The 17,658-nt window shown below is 35.8% G+C and overlaps 1 long non-coding RNA gene across 1 annotated transcript; it reads left to right on the top strand.

The window, feature by feature from the left end:
* Positions 1 to 2,559: 2,559 nt before the first annotated feature.
* On the top strand, positions 2,560 to 17,198 carry LOC311067034. Its single transcript, XR_014603162.1, has 3 exons — positions 2,560 to 2,720; positions 3,639 to 3,755; positions 16,737 to 17,198. It is a non-coding gene; the product is annotated as an uncharacterized lncRNA (long non-coding RNA).
* Positions 17,199 to 17,658: the final 460 nt, after the last annotated feature.

The following is a 17,658-nucleotide window of genomic DNA, read 5'->3' as shown; positions in this document are numbered from 1 at the left end:
GGGCACAGAGTAAGTAAAAGTACATCGCTAGTTAATACCACTAACAAGGCTCAAAATAGCCTCACACTAACACGGTAGCATATTGAGGGTCCCTACATGCAAACCGAAGCATTGAGAACTTTGTAAGTGTACAGACAGTTTAATAAGAAGATATTTTATAAAGACAGTACATTACGTGTTTACATGCAGGATCCATCTTGGAAAACAGTCTCGACTAGTCGAGCAATGAACGCCGTGCTACGTTAGATTTCACAAACGTAATTCCTATCGACCAGCTATCCTATCGACGGCGTTCGTGACTCGATTAGTCAACAACACACCGGCCCAACTAACCAATCTGAGCCCATTGCCTGTTTCCGAGGGAGTGTTTTCATAGAATCAGGAAGTCAACCGGTCGTTCAAATGACAGAGGAGAAAGCGGCTTACAATAAAGGTGAAATTTATGAAAAATAAGGCTTAAAAAAAAAAAAACCGAAGACATGTTATATTGCACCCCATAAACACAATCATGCAAAGAAAAAAAGCAGTAAACCACCCCTTTAAGATGTTCTAATCTACACTGATATCACTAGCTCTGTGATTCTTAATACCTCCACCACTAAAAGATTCAATATTAATCGCGGAGTGCGTCAAGGTTTCCCAATCGGTATTGTCAATAATGATGAAATCCAAGGTCTTAAAATTTTTTGATAAGGTACTTAAGATATCCCAATTGGCAGATGACTCTACTTTGGTTTTAAATAACGTATCCTTTATTCCTCATGCTATTTCCTTCATCAATAATTTTTCAAGGGCTTCTGGTTTAACATTAAATTTATCTAAATGTGAAATCCTCCCTTTACACATTTTAAATGATAAACATATAATGAACATTCCAGTAAAATCCTCTGTCAAATACTTAGGAATTTTTGTTACAAAAATTTTTCATGAAAGGCAAAACCTAAAATGTTCTTCTAGATTAAAGAAGACAAAAGTAGTGTTAAATTGCTGGTTACAAAGTGATCTTTCCATTTACGGTTGTGTCTTATTATCCAAAGCGGAAGGCTTATCTCAGTTTGTTTATCCCGCTCTATCACTGCATGTTAAAGAATCTAACTGCAAAAATATTAATAATTTATTCTTCTCTTTTGTTTGGAAAAATAAATCCCAAGGGTTCTCACTAATAAGAAGGCTGAAGGAGGTCTGGAGATGCTTTATTTTGAGGACGTAAATAAGACCTTTAAGGTTAACTGGCTTAAGAGATGTTTGATCACCCCTAATTCTCTTTGGAACCATATTCCTCATAGTCTCTTTAATCAAATTGGTGGCTTGAAATTTCTGTTAACATGTGATTATAATATTTCTAAAATCCCCCTCAAATTATCCAAATTTCATCAGCAAGCTCTTCTCGCTTGGAAAATTTGTTACTGTCACAATTTCTCTCCTCACACCTCTTTCATTTGGAATAATGGAAATATAACTGTTTCCAATAAATCCTTGTTTTTAACAAATTGGTTCAACAGAGACATTAATCATCTTATAAAAATGTTTGACAGTTCTGGGAATCTTTTAACTTACGAACAATTCATGTCAACTTACAATTTTCCCGTACAGTTTAGGGAATTTAATTCAGTTATTAAAGCTATTCCTGTAACACTTCGTCAACTTGTCAAATGTCATATTTGTTACAATTCTTTATCTGTGACAAACCCAAATTTAATTTTAGAAGGTGTTGAGTTATTTGAGAAAAAAAATGCAATAACAAACATATTTGTAAAAACAAAATATCTCCTAGAGGGATTGAAAGATTGAAGATTGAAAATATTGACTGGAGAAGAGCTTGGTTAATTCCTTTCAAATACTGTATTAATAATAAAATAAAAGAAATACACTTCAAAATTCTACATACCATTTATCCTTCTAAATCTTTAATATCAAGATTTTCTGATATTGATATGTGCTGTTTTTGTAATAATGAGAAAGAGATACTGACTCACTTATTTTTTGACTGTAATGTCGTGAACCAGTTTTGGACTGATTTGGCAGATTTTATATTTAATCTGATGAATATTAATTATTGCTTTACTTTAAAGGATGTTACCTTGTATTATGAAAATAAAAGCAATAAGGATCTGGAATTTATTGTTAACCTTTTTATTTTATTAGCAAAATTTCACATACATAAACAAAAATGTCTTAATTCATCTCCTATGTTAAATTTGTTTTGTTCTGACTTTGATTTTTATATTTCTTCAATAAGACTGTTAAAAAAACAAAAAGTCTGTGAAATATTTTAAATGCTTTGATACACTCTTCAATACCCCTGATATTTTGTAATATCCTTATTTGTTAAAATTGAATGTGAGCTATGCTTCTTTCTTTTTTTTTTTTCTTGATTGTTTATATTTTGTGTTATTATCTCTATGTTACCTTTTCTGCAATAAAAAAAAAAAAAAAACCTCTGTTTGTAAAATTCAAATCTAACAGTTGTCATGTAAGAATGCACATTGTGACACAAGGCCAAAAGGGAATGCCAGCTGTGCTGGCATGTGTCTTCTTTCACTTTTCACCTTTCTAAAGGACCAGTGAAAGAATGTCTGCATGGGTGGATCTTTGAGGAGACAGTGAGTTTCAGTCAGAAGCAGAAACACCCAGTGAACTTCCCCACACATGCAGTCAGTGCTTCAGCAACATGGACACTCTTTCTAGTCTGCTCTTTTTACTTCTAACTGTACACTCGGGTATGGCTTCTCATTCACTTGCTTGAATTGCATTTTTGATTGTCAACATGCTTTCATGGTTAATGTTTTGTAATCCATTATGAAATAGCAGTTCTTTAATGTCCGTCTAATTTTGTGGTTGGATGGAAATCCAGTTGCTATTTCTAAACAGCGCTAAGAATTACTGTATGGTTAAAAAAAGGATTGATAAAATTGTTATATGTATATGCTATCGCTCAAAAGTTTGGAGTCTGTAGAATTTTGTACGTTGTTTTTAAAGAAATGTCTTGTATGTTCACTAAGGCTGCATTTAATTGATTACAAATACAGTAAAAAAAATATTGTGTACAGTATTACTATATAAATAATGCTATTATAACAGTAATAATGTTATAACAGTTTTCTATTTTAATATATTTTAAAGTTTGATTTATTCTTGTGATGGCAAAGCTGAATTTTCAGCATTCATTACTCCAGTCTTCAGTGTCACATGATCCCATCAGAAATCTAAAATGGAAACTATACTTTTTCAGGATTTATTTAGTAATAGAAAGTTCAAAAGAACAGTATTTTTTTAATTATCCTTGCTGAATGAAAGTATTAATGTCTTTCAATATATATATGAGTGATCCCAAACTTTTAAACGGTACTATATATTCAACTGGGTTATGGGTTACTTTCTAAGCTGGGGTTCTAACCCTTTCCATGATTATGTAAGTGGTTAATATTTACCAAACCTGTAATGTGTATTCTGTAAACAACATTTCCCAGCACTAACGGTTTCAAGGACGGTGAAATAGTTTTAGAATACAGTTTTTTCTATTGTGAATTTCAGCTGTTAGATTTCATAATAAAAAAAATAAAAAAATAAAAAAAATCAATATTGATAACATAAATTCATGTATTTCTTTAAAAGCAGGCTATTTTGCTCATTTGCAGTGAGTGCACTTAGGTGTTACGCGTGTGGCTCCGCAACATCAAATCAAGAATGTAACAAAAACTCTCAGGACTGCCAGGCTCCAATGGACACCTGCATGACCACTGTAGTCAAACAAGGTGAGCACATGCCAATGTAGAAATTGAGCAAGGAAAAATGATCTGATGATAAAAACCAAATTTTATAGTACAGTATACACAAATCATGTTTTGTTGTGTTTGAGGCCTCATTGAAGTTACTAATGTTTGTGTCACAGGGGTGTGTAGACTGATGATGACACAGATAATCTTTAACAATGACTTTAACAATGCACAGATAATCAACACACAAGGCAAGAAAACACACCTTAACCCTTTGATGCACAACATGGGTCTAAAAAGACCCGACTGAGTTTTCGTTTTCTATATCTTTGCAAGAAATTAATTTCATCATTCAGTATTCCAGGTATTCCTCAATTAACTTGTTTTAGATCATTAAAAATCCTAATTGAAATGTTTCATTTCTTTCTTTTCGAATAAAAAAATTTTTTGTATCGCAACCCTTCTAATGCGCAACATGGGTCTAAAAAGACCCTTATTCATTTCCTATGTTATTTCAGTGATGGCTGAGTGTTTCTTTGCTGAATCTTTAAAATATATGTATTTTATCATTTGTTATTCCAGGCATTCATTAAATATCTTGTTTTTGATTTCCACAAATCATTATGTTTATGTTTCCTTTCTTACTTTTGTAGGGAACTTTTTCCTTCTTCAAAGCAGACCAGGAGACGTTGGGATCGCGTTTAAACAGAAGTTATTCTTTATTGAGCGTGGCTGTAGTTCGTCCAACAAAATCTAAAGTACATAACTGTTCATGCTGTCTTATAGGCATTTTAGGAGGAGGGACTTTTGAAGGTGGAGACAAATTCAAACAAAGCATGTAACAGGTTTAGGTAACACCCTAGACTGAGGGTCTGGCCAATCCTAATTCAATTAGCATAAGGCTCCAAGAGCCATTTGGGTCCGAAAGCCATTTGCAGAACAAAAGGTGAGATTCTCAGTGAATCATTCGTGTGCTAATCCCATCAGTCTGAGTGAAACTGGGGCTCCAAGAGCCATTAAAGACAATAAGGAGAGTTATTCTTTTTTGTTAAAGAGAAATTTGTTATTCTTCAGTCCCCCGTTTGAGAGTTCTTAAAAACTCTCACAAAATACAAATTTAGACACTTAAAAGTTCATTCTTGTAACTTGAAAAAGTTACAGGCACATAGCAAGTTCATTCTTGTAACTTGTGTAAGTTACAGGCACATAGCAATTTCATTCTTGTAACGTGTGATAGTTACAGGCACATAGCATGATCTGTGTTGTTCATCTGTAATTGCATGTTGACACAGAAACAAACATGCAATTAGGGTCCATGAAGTCCTTACGAGTAATAGTCTTTTCTGGTTGAAAACTGTTATTTCCTTGTGCTGGACGTGAGTCATTTGTTGGTTGACACACTTGATACTAACAGGTTTCCGAACCATGAAGAGTTATCTTCAGTCATCTGGTGTAATTTTGTTGAAAGATCAAGAATGTCTTGTTGTAGTTTGTTCAAGTTCTCTGATGGATGACTGAAGTTCCCGTAGGTGAGTCTCTGCGTTGTGTATTTTTTTTCTTTTGGGATAGTTCGTTCAGCAGTGGGTCTAGTTGTCGTCTTGAATTTGTGGCTTCATATGCAGGTGAGACGGTCATTGCATGTGGGTCTCGGGACAAGTGTTTATCTGCACAGAGTAAGAAAGAAAACAAGAGACGGCAGAGCAGTATTTGTTCAAACACTAGGGTTGTAGCAGAATTTGTTTAAATACGGGTTGTATCGTTTTCAGAGTCTGCTGTAGTTGTTTCATTCTTTCCCTATTTCTTAATTGATTTGACACCTATGGACCAGTGAGGTGGGGATTAGAGGGGGGATGAGGAAATCTTCACCACATGGCTGACCCCCGAGGCCTGTTGCACTTCGGTTCTTCCATGGGCTCCACACTGGTCTGTGTGTCCTATTCTGTCCCTGTTGTGTGCACACTGTACAGTGTGTGAGAAAATTGGCACATTTCCATTCTCCAGTGAAACATCAGTCATAGTAGACATCATAATAGAGCATGGGGGTCTGACTGGAATATTTCTGTGGTATAACATTTACAGCTGTGAGTCTTCTTAACCAGGGTCCCCCAAAGAAAGGCTGAGAACTGTCACTTTCCTTTTGTTCTATTAAACAAAAATCAGTCTTTCATCTTTGTTGTTGTTTCTGGGGAAATTAAGAACTCACAGCCTAAATGGTTAACACCTTATCAAGCTGCCCCATGAGTTTAATGAGGAGGGGGGGGGGGGGGGGGCTGCTTCAGAGTAGCAAGCAAGCTGAGCAGAAGCTGAGTAACCTTGTTAACTTCTTTAAAGTTCTTTTTGTTTTTCTACACTCTCTCATCCAGTGGCCAGGTTTACCACAGTAATTACAGCTGCCCTCTCTCTTAGGATGTTTGCGTTTCTGTTGATTCTCTGTGTTGACCTTAAAAGATGCTGCTGCAATTTTTACTCTTGCCTTGACATCAGAGTCTCTTTCCCAAGTAGCTAACCTGTCCAAGTTGTTTTGCAGGGTTCTACTGGACCATGTTAATTCTAAGTAAGGCAATGCATTTTTATGTTCTGACAAAAGACCCTGAAACCATGCGCGAACTAGGGGACCATTATCATCTAACACCTTCTCTGAAGTGTCAGCAATTCCGCATGTAATCTGCAGCGGTCTGGCAAAATCTTTCTGTGCACTCACAAACAGTTTCACCCTTCTTCTGTAAACAACTAGTGAGCTTTGACCAGTCCACGTTCTGTCCAACAATGTTTTTTAAAACTTTCAGAACTCCCTCTCTCAATTCATCTTTTCTGGCATTTTGAAACTCCAAATTGTTTACAGCATTTTCAAAATCATTGAATTCTGACTCAGTCAAGATCTGTGATATTAGATGGGTGACTTCAGCTAGAGACATATCGTAGAGCCGCATCTTTTTGGACAACTCTCTCCTAAACTCAGAAAAATTTCTTTGCACTGATGGCAAACTTTCAGCAATTCTCTCAATATCTTTAGGACCTAAAGCTGTGCTGACTGCTTGTATGGGGGTTGGAGATGGAACTGGATTAACCCCTTTTCTCCTATTCTGAGCCTTTTGTCTTGCTCCACACACTTCAACTGCATTTACATCTTTCATCATTGCATTGACATTGTCCTCTATTCTATCAAAAGACTGTAAATCAGGATAGCTTTCATCTGACTGTTGGTTTTCTGAGTCACATTTGGTTGAGGCCTTGAGGCCCACCGTTTTCTTGAGAGAGAACACTTGAGTGTACAATTGTTTGTTCTGTTCTTTTAACTTAGCAATACACTGAGCTTGTTCTTGTGCAATGGATAAGCTAAATTCTCAGTGACAACAAATAATGGCTTTCACATTGTTCTTGCGAATACTTGCTCCTAGTATCTTTTTACAATCTTCAATTGACCATACTTTTTCTGGGTGAATGCCAAATTTCTTTGTTAAATTCAATCTGACAGACTCGGTCACTATGTCCATGCGTTCTCCTAACAAAGACTTGAATTCACTGTCTGTCCATAAAGGTGTAGCTAGTCCAGCTTTCTCAGTTGTGGGAATCAGCCTAGCATTCCTTCTAACCATTTTGTGAGTTGCTTTGTTACCACACAAACAAACACTAAACTTCTCTGATCAACAGAGGGTACACGTTAACACAGATCAACTATTGTTAACCTTCCTTGCCCAGAGCAAAGGATAACACAAATTACTAGCACTTTACGCTAATCTTCCCTGCCTGAAAAACATAGGATAAATTTCATCTCTAAAAGACAACTTTAGAGGATAACTTAGTTAACAAAACCTTGCAGCTGTTTGTTAACTACTTCTCTGTCGGCGCAGAGGAAAACAAATTTGTACTGGTCTGCATCGGTTCTTTGAATAGAGTGAAACTCACCGAATCGTTGGTTGTACAGAAAAATTTAGTCTGGAACTGTTCAGTCTTTGAGATTCTTTGTGCTTGAAGTTTCAAGATTCAGATCTTTGAGCTTTCAAGATTCCGTCTGGAAAAGTTAATTCTTTGTTGAGTTTCAGTTTCTCCATCCGGGTCACGGCACCAAATTGTAGGGAACTTTTTCCTTCTTCAAAGCAGACAAGGAGACGTTGGGATCGCGTTCAAACAGAAGTTATTCTTTATTGAGCGTGGCTGTAGTTCGTCCAACAAAATCTAAAGTACATAACTGTTCATGCTGTCTTATAGGCATTTTAGGAGGAGGGACTTTTGAAGGTGGAGACAAATTCAAACAAAGCATGTAACAGGTTTAGGTAACACCCTAGACTGAGGGTCTGGCCAATCCTAATTCAATCAGCATAAGGCTCCAAGAGCCATTTGGGTCCGAAAGCCATTTGCAGAACAAAAGGTGAGATTCTCAGTGAATCATTAGTGTGCTAATCCCATCAGTCTGAGTGAAACTGGGGCTCCAAGAGCCATTAAAGACAATAAGGAGAGAACAGGAATTGCAACTTTGCTGAGATCTTAACCTTAAAAGCTAAATACAATATTCTTTACCATGATGTTATGTACGGACGCATATTTGAAATAGATTCTTCAAATTTGTTATTCTTCACTTCACAACAAACACAGTTTTTGTATTTCTAAATTTTTTTAACATACATGGGTCTAAAAAGACCTGTATTCATTTCCTATGTTATTTCAGTGATAGCTGAGTGATTCTTTGCTGAATCTTAAAAAGATATGTTTTTTTTCTTATTCCAGGTATTCATTAAATATTTTGTTTTTGATTTCCACAAATCATTATGTTAATGTGTTAATGTTTCCTTTCTTACTTTATAAACAAACACAGTTTTTTTTATTTCTACATCAATTTTACATACATGGGTCCAAAATGACCCATATAGAAACCTTTGATATTTGCACATTTTTGCAAGTAGGAACATTTACTGCAGAATACTATTCACCTGCCACACATGTCACAACTCAACACGGCTGCTTTTGTATATTTGATGCAAGTCTTATTTTATTTTAGCCACAGAAAATATTTTATATTTTGTAAAAGATGGACATACTATTTGAATATTAGGCTATGGTTACCTTGACCTTGTAATCCTAGTGAGAAATTACTTGTGAGAAGGAGAAACATGTCCAGTACTATTATCTAGCTAGCTGGTGACATATTCTAGCTAGCTAATGTTAGCTACACTAAAAAAAAGATTGTATTTTAACGCTTATTTATACGGAGCCCCTGAGGGGACCTGTGAAAAAAAAAAAAAAAATAGGACTTTCGCGTGAGCACGAGAAACTTTCGCGTGGGCACGAGAAACTATCGCGTGGGCACGAGAAACTATCGCGTGCGCACGAGAAACTTTTGCGTGGGCACGAGAAACTTTCGGTTTGCGTTATAGCGTCATTAATACAAATGTGGAAATATGGATGATGTATATATCATTTATGTTGTTGTTTGACATGTTTTGAAGTGTATATTTTAGCAAAAATCTCAAGCAAGGTGCTATTAAAGACAAGACTTAGAGGCATATTTTAGTCACAATTCAAATAATTGTATTAACTATGGGCCTACTTTTAAGTACTACTTTTGACGGAACAGTTTGATCAAGATAAATAGCAATCTTGTGAACTTTACTTCTTAAAAAAATGTTTCCTTCATCTCAGTAGCAGAAGATTATTAGCCTGTTGTTTATTTTTTATCAATACAGATACAAATACAAAGTTTATTAAAAGTAGGCCTATATTCAAAGTTAATACAATTATTTGAATTGTGACTAAAATATGCCTCTAAGTCTTGTCTTTAATAGCACCTTGCTTGAGATTTTTGCTAAAATATACACTTCAAAACATGTCAAACAACAACATAAATGATATATACATCATCCATATTTCCACATTTGTATTAATGACGCTATAACGCAAACCGAAAGTTTCTCGTGCCCACGCAAAAGTTTCTCGTGCGCACGCGATAGTTTCTCGTGCGCACGCGAAAGTCCTATTTTTTTTTTTTTTTCCACAGGTCCCCTCAGGGGCTCCGTATATTTACATGTAGAAGGCCTAACAGTTCATAATCCTTCATATGCTGAAATGATTCAATGTTAGGTGTCATTTGTCATTTGTGAGGCATGTAAGCACTAAGATGGCAATTTGAGATGCCGCTGTAACAGTGTGATTTTATTTTGTTTGTTGTATTTTCTTTTATTTGATCACATTCACCACAATTCAATACAGTTACACAGTTCAATTTCAGTGTTATCAGTTATCTGTGATATGTGAATGCCAGAGGTGTATAGTCCAGGGGTTAGAAAGTAAAAGTCCTGCCATATGTTTATTCCACCCATGACCTCAGACAGCTGATTTCAATAATTAGTTCTACCTACTGGCTGAAAAACTGCTAATTAGGTGGTGTAATTAGGCTAATTCAGTGGTGTAATTACGCTAATTCAGGTGATTGGAACAAAATCTGAGGAGGACTTTTACTTTCTGAACCTGGACTTCACACCTCTGGTGAATGCTATGTGAGACAAAGTGGCAAATAAACATTTCAAGTGTTAAATGTGTTGTCTAAATGACTGCTAAAATGATTAATTTGACAAAATGTATCATTTCTACACTCTCCTCGTTGATCAATACTCGGTTTGATGCACTCGAAGGAATGATTAGCGCCAATGCTCTAAAGATAGAAGGGCTGAAGAAAACGGTAGACTTTGTGTGTGCCGAAGTACAAGATCTAAAAACTAATGTGAAAGTATATGTAGATTCCAGGATTAAAGATCAAGAACATCTCACGAGCACCTGGGAAACACGCATTTCTGATCTGGAGAGATACTCTCGCAGGTGGAATTTGAGATTGTTTGGAATGCCTGAGACATTCAAAGAAGATATCAGATCCGAGGTCATTCGAATCTGCAGCGAGACTTATCCCGAGGCCAAGAGCAAGTACCATGATGTTGTTGACACTGTGCATCGGTTAGGGAGGAGAGGTGACAACACAAAACCTTGCGCCGTTATCATGCAGTTCTCCTCATGGGTTATCCACGATGCTTTATGGAAAGCAGTTTCTCAAAGACAACAACTTGCGCTTCGCAGAGGATCTGACTTCGCTGGACTGGGAGAGACGGAAGAGCTTGTGGCCGAGAGTGAGAGAGGCGAGGGCTGCTAGAAAAATGGCTTATTACGTCAGAGCGCGTGCGTTTATTGAAGGTGTGGAGATTACTTTGTGAGTTCCATCATGAGGATCGTGTACTCTTTTGTAAGATGATGACTGTTAACTGTCACTGGCGTTTGATCTATCATCGTAGTACAGCTGGACCTTTAAATTGGTCAGTTAAGCTCTGTTCATCTCAGCTTTTTTCTCATCTATCAGTCAGTTTTGACTTTTTGCCTTTGTTTTGAATCGTGTTAACAGCTGTTCATTGCTGTTAGTTTTTCAATGTCAATATCGTTCATTTCTCTTAATGCCAGGGGTCTAAGAAACAATGTGAAGCGCAAAGCCCTCTTTTTGTTTGTTAAAAACCATGGATCGGACTTTTGCTTTTTTCAAGAAACCCATTCCACACAGGACGATGTTAAATTTTGGAGGTCCCAGTGGGGCAGTGATATATGGATGTCACACGGCACAGAGCGATCAGCAGGTGTCACCATTTTAAAAAATAAGTTTGCTGGTGAGATTCTACACGTTGACAGTGATCCAAAGGGTCATTTTCTCTTCTTAGTGCTTTCACTTGGTCAGACCATCTCAGTGTTATTAAATGTTTATGGGTACAATTCTTCTATAGAAAATACCACTTTAATGGACAATATCAGTGAAAATATACAGTAGCCTACTGGTTAAATAAATACCCCAATGCTGTTCTTATTTTAGGTGGGGATTTCAATATGGTTGTAAACAGTGATTTAGATAGGTTTCCCCCTAGAGCAGCTTCTATAAGTCCTATTATTTATTATTTCATGTTGCGTTTTTGTGTTGTTGATATATGGAGAGAAATGTATCCACAGCAGAGACTCTATAGCAGGGATGGGCAACTTCGGTCCTGGAGGGCCACTGTCCTACAGAGTTTAGCTTCAACCCTAATCAAACACACCTGAACAAGCTAATCAAGGTCCTTGGGATTACTAGAAAATTACTGGCAGGTGATTTTTTCAGGGTTGGAGCTAAACTCTGTAGGACAGTGGCCCTCCAGGACCGAAGTTGCCCATCCCTGCTCTATAGCCTACATGGAGCAGCAAGGACCGTTCTAAGGAGTCCCGAATAGATTATTGGCTCATTTCTCAAAGCCTAACAAATAGTTGTAAATCAGTCAGCATTCATGCTACACCTCTTACAGATCACAGTGCAGTCTCTCTTAGGCTTTGTCTTTCTGCATCCCTTGATTTCAGCTCATCTCCTTCTTATTGGAAATTGAACAATTCTCTTCTCCATTTTGAAGATGTTAAGAAGAATATTACAGTATTGATTAAGCAGTACTGGAGAAGAGCTTGGAGCTTTGCTGGATTCATACTGTTGCCAGTGGGAGCTGTTAAAGTTTGAAATTAGTAAATACTTTAGAAAATTCGGTAGTAATTTAGCTAGACTTAAGAGAGCAGAAGAAAATAAGGTGGTGTCTAAAATTGCAATACTTTCTTCTAAACCCCCAGAGTTGTTTTCTGAATCTGATAAGCTTGAGTATGCTGACCTGCAGTCTAAATTAGATGAGATGTACACTTATAGGGCACAGGGTGCTTATATTAGATCTAGACAAAAATGGCTGGAGGAGGGAGAATGTAACACAGCATATTTTTTCAGATTAGAAAATAATCGCTTAAATACTTCACTAATTGAAACTCTCAATATTGAGGGGACAGTCACCAATAATCCTCAGGCAATTGCACATTTCTGTGCTAAATTTTACAGTAATCTGTATAAAAAAAACATTTTCAGAAGAGGCAGCCCATACTTTTCTGGAGTCTGTTAAAGATTGACTATCTCAAGCGATGACAGAAATCTCTGTGATAATGAAATTACTTTATCTGAAGTTAGTAACTCAATTCTAGAAATTAAAAACAATAAATCTCCCGGAACGGATGGGTTTACCACAGAGTTTTATAAACAGTTCTCTAAAGAATTGTCTCCTTTTTTACTTAAGGTTTTTGAAGAAAGCATACAGAATGAGACTCTCGCCCCGACTCTCACTCAAGGCTTAATTACTTTAATTCCGAAGCCTAAAAAAGATTTACTCTTAATTGACAATTGGCGTCCCATTTCTCTGCTTAACAGTGATTATAAAGTTTTAGCTATTATGTTTGCTAAAAGACTCAAATCTGTATTGGGTTCTGTTATAGATGAGACACAATCTGTTTTTTTGAACAAAAGACACATTGTTAACAATATAAGGCTAATTCTTGATTTATTAGATTATTCAGACTTGATTCAGGAGGACAGCTTCATTCTTTTCTTAGATTTCTATAAGGCTTTCGATTCTTTAGAGCACCGGTTTATTATTAATTCATTAGTTAAATTTGGTTTTGGGGACATGTTTTGCAGAGTTATTAAAACCATTTACAATAATGGAAGTGCTTCGATTAAATTAAAGAATGGCACTTCACCAAGGTTTAGTTTATCCAGAGGAGTGAGACAAGGTTGTCCCCTTTCTCCCTATTTATTTCTTCTTTGTGTGCAGCTACTGTCAACTTTTGTATGTGAAAGTGGTACTCAGGGTATCCGTATAGCAGATCGAGAAATATTTATAAGCCAATTAGCAGATGACACCACCTTATTTTTGAGAGATGCTTCCCAAATCCCTATAGCAATTAATTATATAAAATTGTTTTCTAAAGCTTCGGGTCTTAATCTAAACATAAGTAAATGTGAATTAAAGTCTATTAAAGATTGTGCAGCACTCACTATTTATAATATTCCAGTTAAATCCGAGATTACATATTTAGGCATTATGATCAAGATAAAAGATGTACATTGAATTTTGATCCGGTTATAATAAAGGCCCAAAGAAGATTCAATGCATGGTTGCAGAGAGACTTGAGCGTGAGAGGCAGACATACTCTGACCTGGCTTACATACTCTGCACTCTCTCTATATGTGGAAAACAAAATTTGTAAATCAGTTGATAAAATCCTGTCTAATTTTGTTTGGAAAAACAAAATCCATTATGTTAAGAAGTCTGTATTAATGAACACGTATGAGAATGGTGGGTTGAATTTCCTTGATTTCTCATCTTTGAACAACACTTTCAAAATTAATTGGATTAGACAGTTTTTGTGTAATCCAAACTCAATCTTGAATTTTATCCCCAATTAATATTTCTCCAAATTAGGTGGTCTCCCTTTCCTATTGATCTGTAATTATAATATTGCTAGAATCCCTTACAATTTATCTAAATTTCACAAACAGGCATTACTTGCATGGTCATTCATCTTTAAGCACAATTTCTCCCCTCACCGGTACTTCATTTGGAACAATCAAGACATTGTATATAAGAGAAAATCTTTGTTTTTTAGTAATTGGTTTGAGAAAAACATTCTGATTGTTTCCCAGTTATTTAACTCAGAAGGTCTTCTTTTAAGTTACGAAGAATTTTTATGTAAATTAAATTTTCCAGTCACTCCCAAAGAATTCTCCATTGTCATGGATGCTATTCCGAAAGGAACGTTATGCTTTTAAGGGACTCTGTTAGATCATCCAGCACTTTATCTATTTCTTTAGACCCATTTTAAATCCCAGTAGGAAAACTATGCTTTTTGTCACCTCCTTCATCACGTAACTATAAGATTAGATCTCTTTTCAAAAGGAGCTTGTAACAACTCCATATGGTCTCTTATTGGAGGAATGTGGTTGATCATATTGATTGGAAAAAAGTATGGACTCTGTCATCGAAAAACATAATAACAAACAAGGTTAGAGAAATCTCATTCAAATTATTACACAGATTTTACCCAACTAAAGTGTTTTTGAAAAGATTTAAATCAGACATAGATACAAGCTGTACTTTTTGTGGTGACCCTAACGAAACTGATATGCATATCTTTTGGGATTGTCCTCACACACAGTTATTCTGGATTGAATTCTCTAATGTTATAAATCACAGTGTGCTCCAGGGTTTCTCTCTGCTTTTTAAGGATGTACTGTTTGGTTTCTTTAATATACCAAAAGATAAAAATTAATGAATATTTTATTATTAACCTATTATTACTTCTTGCAAAATTTCATATTCACCGCAGTAAATTCACTCGTCAAAATCCTTTATATATTGTTTTTGAAAAAGAGGTTCAACAGTATGTCCAAACTATTTCATCTAACAAGAATCTCAAAGCTTGTAAAACAATTAATTTATTTAATATCTTTAATTTATTTTGTTAAAGCTTTTGTTTTGTATTATTTATTTACTGTTGCATATGTCTTTAAATTATGCTTTGCATGTAATGTCACCTCTTTGTACGTAATGTTGATATTATCTGTATTTGTATCTTTGGCATTATAAAAAAAACCAAAAAAAAAACCCGTAGCCAACAGAGAACAAACAGCGCTATACAGAGCGCGTTTCGTCACTAACTTGAATGAGAAGCAGCAGAAAAAGACGCAGCAGAATACTCAGGTTGTCCCTGACTCTGCAAACGTGGAAAAAAACATGCTGTCTGAACGACGCCTCGGACATCGTAACGTTAGCTATTTCCCCTTACCTAGCTGCTTTGATGCTCGTATCCATAGCTCTTATCTTATACTAACTAGCATGGAAACAGGCTATGGTAAAGTCAGTGAATAAAAGACTAACACAATGATGAACAAGTAAAAATAACAATCGCAATAACGTGGTTTTACTGAATAATTAAGTAAATATAATTTAATATAAAATATAAAGAAACCTCATTGCTTGACTTGCTACTCTCTGCTGACTCAGACGACGACATCTTCCGATCCTACGTCGGCCACTGTAGCTTCTCATTCGAGTTTGCAGTTTGAAGGATTGGCCGCGATCTGACTGTTTGCAATTCGCAAATCTCACCACTAGATGCCGCTAAAAATCACACACTGCACCTTTAATATTAGCTATAAATGTCAAATAGGGTTTCTCAAACTCGGTCCTGGAGGACCACTGTCCTGCACAGTTTATCTCCAACCCTGATCAAACACACCTAGCTGTGAGTTTCTAGTGATCCTGAAGACATTGATTAGCTTGTTCAGGTTTCTAGTGATCCTGAAGACATTGATTAGCTTGTTCAGGTGTGTTTGATCAGGGTTGGAGCTAAACTGTGCAGTCCTCCAGGACCGAGTTTAATTCAAAGAAAAAAAGAATGTAACCCTGCATTCTTTTCGTTATTATTTTCTTTTCTCTTTACATTCGGCTGTTAAAGTATGAAAAAAAGGCTACTGTGCATTTTTGGTATGTTCTTCCGATTTAATTTACAATGTCCCATGAATAATTCACTGGAGTGCACTAAGAATATCACGTTCCGTTTTTCTTTTTTTTTCTTTCTTATTATTGTTCATAGAGCGAGCCTTTCACTGAATGTTTACAGTTTAAAGGAAGTTACTCACATAATTCAAAGAAGCTTCATATGGAGTATGAAAAAGGTGGATATATCCCAATATCATAGTAAAGATATATTCAAATGCTTAATTTTATGATCAAAACTCTGTATTTTTTATTTGTTTGCGGGGAGCACAATGTAGCGCAATGATGACTGATCTGTACAAACAAACATTTTTATCAAACACTTCAGGTCATGGTGGTACTATGAAATCTTTAATGATATATATATATATATATATATATATATATATATATATATATATATATATATACATATATAAATCATTAGATTTCATAGTACCACCATGACCTGAAGTTTTAGAATTAGGCTAAGAGGCCTTTTACTTGCTTAAAAAAAAAAAAAAAAAAGAGCATAAATGAGCTTCCAATACATTGAGGCAAGAACAGATTTCAAGAGGTCAGATGTTCCGATACACAAAAAGCTGGATGCGTTAGTCATAAAAAACAAACTATTCAACATGGTAGAGGGAAAACTAGATAAACTTTGAATTTGTCTTTTTAGGAACAGTTACTACCATTGGGAAGACATGCGCCCATTCAAGAGTGTGCAGAAATGCTGTGAACAGTAATGGATATGGAGTAAAGGTGACATGCTGTAACAGTTACCTGTGTAACTACAGTGGAGCTGCCAGCGTTACACTGCACAGATGGCTGTTGGTCCTCCCACTGCTCCTCATCACCCTCCTCTTCAGACAGAACATTTGAAGTGTGAAACATTCAGGTTATTGATGGATTAAATCCCATCATGGACTAAAATGGTCTTCATACTGAAAATCACTGTTTAATGTGTGTGACCTTCGAGCCCTCAGATGGCACTGCATGAGAACTCAAGCTAAAAATACAATGGAAAACCAACATCAAGAAATGCATTGTATCAGACAAGATTGGGCAAAAATCCCACTTGCAAAACTGCGACAATTAGTATCCTCAATTCCCAAATGATTAAAAAGTATACAGTTGTAAACATGCCTCTGTCTCAACATTTCTGGAGTGTGTTGCAGCCATCAAAAACCAAATTACAAACAAACTGGTCAGCGAAAAACCTGAAAATCTTTTTCTCAGCTAAATAAAGGTTAAAGAGAATGAACAAATCACAGATTCTTGATTTTACTGCATTTTACAAACTGTCCCAACCTTTATGGAAATGGTGTTGAATCTGCTTATTTAAGATTTTAAGTACACTACAAGTGCACTTTCAATGCAGTTAATATTTTTCAATAAACTTAAAGTTGTTGATGAGAACATACAGGTTTTAAATAATAAAACAATAAATAAGTAATTGGACACATTCTGATTGGGACCAATTAGGTAAAAGTAATTGTAAAATTGCTAGTTCTGTAGTTCTGATAAAAGGTCTAACATTCATTTGTTTGCAGATGTTTGTTTTAAGCCTCTTATTGTTCGATGTCCCTCATATTCCCTTT

The sequence above is a fragment of the Abramis brama genome (assembly GCF_963993115.1).
Source record: "Abramis brama genome assembly, chromosome: 17".
Classification (NCBI taxonomy): domain Eukaryota; kingdom Metazoa; phylum Chordata; class Actinopteri; order Cypriniformes; family Leuciscidae; genus Abramis; species Abramis brama.
The sequence above is the reverse complement of the archived record's forward strand: the minus strand, read 5'-3'. Positions and strand labels throughout refer to the sequence as shown.